Source organism: Microtus ochrogaster, chromosome 10 (genome assembly GCF_000317375.1).
Source record: "Microtus ochrogaster isolate Prairie Vole_2 chromosome 10, MicOch1.0, whole genome shotgun sequence".
NCBI lineage: Eukaryota > Metazoa > Chordata > Mammalia > Rodentia > Cricetidae > Microtus > Microtus ochrogaster.
In genome coordinates this window covers 60,720,239-60,722,899 of record NC_022016.1, presented here as the reverse complement: position 1 = coordinate 60,722,899, position 2,661 = coordinate 60,720,239, and positions in this window count along the sequence as shown.

Below are 2,661 nucleotides of genomic sequence, written 5' to 3'. Positions count from 1 at the left end.
TGGAAAAAAGAAAGCATAGTTAACAAGAGGTGCTGGCATAATTGGATATCAACATGTGGGAAAATTAAAATAGACCCATATCTATCACCATGCACAAAACTCAAGTCCAAAAGGATCAAAGACCTCAACATAAAGCCAGCCACACTGAACCTTATAGAAGAGAAAGTACACTTGAATGCATTGTCACAGGGGAACGACTTCCTAAATAGAACCCCAGCAGCACAGACACTGAGAGAAACAATTAATAAATGGGACCTCCTGAAACTGAAAAGCTTCTGTAAAGCAAAGGTCAACAAGACAAAACAACAGCCTACAGAATGGGAAAAGTTCTTCACTAACCCCACATCAGACAGAGGTTTGATCTCCAAAATATACAAAGAACTCAAGAAATTGGACACCAAAAGATCACATAATCCAATAAAAAATAGAGTACAGACCTAAACAGAGACCTCTCAACAGAGGAATCTAAAATGGTTGAAAGACACTTAAGGAAATGCTCAACATCCTTAGTCATCAGAGAAATGCAAATCAAAACAACTCTTGAGATTCCATCTTACACATGTCAGAATGGCCAAGATCAAAAACACTGATGACAACTTATGCTGGAGAGGTTGTGGGGAAAAGGGTACACTTCTGCATTGCTGGTGGGAATGCAAGCTGGTACAACCCCTTTGGAGGTAAGTGTGGCGATTTCTCAGAAAACTAGGAAAGAACCTTTCTCAAGACCCAGTAATACCACTTTTGGGTATATATCCAAAGGATGCTCAATCGTGCCACAAGGTCATTTGCTCAACTATGTTCATAACAGCTTTGTTTGTCATAGCCAGAACTTGGAAACAACCTAAATGCCCCTCGACTGACAAATGGATGAGGAAAATGTGGTACATTTACACGATGGAGTACTATGCAGCAGAAAAAAAATATCGACAGCTTGAAATTTGCAGAAAAATGGATGGAGCTAGAAAACATTATTTTGAGTGAGGTAACCTAGACACAGAAAGACAATTATCACATGTATTCACTCATAGGTGGTTTTTAAACATAAAGCAATGAAAGCCAGCCTACAAACCACAATCCCAGAGAATTTAGACAACAATGAGGACCCTAAGAGAGACTTATATAGATCTAATCTACATGGGAAGTAGAAAGTATAAAAAGACAAGATCTCCTGAGTAAATTGGGAGCATGGGGACTTTGGGGAAGGGTTGAAGAGGGGAGGGAGCAGAGAAAAATGTAGAGCTCAATAAATATCAATAAAAAAGAGGGGGGAAAAGGGAAAAGTTAAATTTTTAAGACTCAGGTGGCAGGTTTAGCTGTGAAGATCTGTCAACAACTGTCTCAAGAGAGGGGCTCCTGGGATGATCAAGCATATATCTCATTAAGGGAATAATTATTCCTCTCATCTCCTTAGCATGTCTTCAGGCATACTGGCTTTCCTGAGGAGTGGTCTCTTGCTCAAGTGATAGGTTGGACTCACCCTTAAAGCAAGAGACGATAGTATTTACTATTTCAATTTCTCAAAGATTAAATTATCACGTCTCCAATTAGGGCCAGTGGTCAAAGTCAGATTCCATTCTTTTGACCAGAGGGACACACTTCCCTCTAATGGGCCCCAAGCAAGCCCTGATCTGTCTACCCTTCCTTTCTTCTCCTTTCAGGTCAAACTGCTTTATTACATCTCAAATAATTTAACAGTTTAATACAGCATCTATCTTGCATCTAGTCTCCTTTCAGTACACTAACTTTATCATTAAGTATAAGAGACGAGGGGAGCCCTGGGGAGATAGCTCAGGGGGGGAGGGTGCTTTCTGTCCAAGCATGAGGCGTTCATTACAGGTGAGAGCTTAAGACTTCTGCAGTCTTCAGACCTCCAGCTCTGCCATGGCAGGAATTCCCTTCTCCATCCCATCCCCCAAAAGTAATAAAAAAATTCCATCTAGATTTTTCTTTGAAATCTAGATAGTGAGGCTTGGGAGACAATATGCATTGAAACATGAATAGACTTAAATCTATTTTTTTTAAATAAATTTTTTGTTTGTTGGTTTTTGAGACAAGGTTTATTTGTGTAGTTCTGGCTGTCCTGGACCAGGCTGGGCTAGAACTCAAATTAGTCTGCCTCTGCCTCCCTAGTGGTGGAATTAAATGCATGTGCCATCACCGCCCAGCAAATAGAATGAATTCTACGCAAAGGAGTCAAAATAAAATCTAGCCAAGTAATGGGTACATCTGCGCCTAGGAAAGTTCTCAGTAGAAAAACAGCAGAAGACCTACGTTTAAATTCATCTTCTGCATTTCCGGAAGCTCCTGAGGATCACAGGATAAAGTGGGACAAACATTTTGGATGAAGGAAAAGAAACTAAAGAGATATACATACTTAATACTACCTGTAATTATTTTTAACATATTGGCTCAGATAATAACAAAAACACGCATATTATGTATGAAAAAGAAGTAAATGTTAAATACTGGGGGTAACTAATAATAAAGGTAGGACCACGACTTTTAGAGGTCATTGTTCTAAACCAACATTGCTATAGATAGAGGTCAGCCCGCAGCCCACAAAGCTTTCTCCCAGCTAGCTATATCTGCAAACCTCACTGGGCTTAGTGCTTACAAGTGGGCCCTGGAATGTAGAGCCCAACCTAGATTTAAACTCTTTAC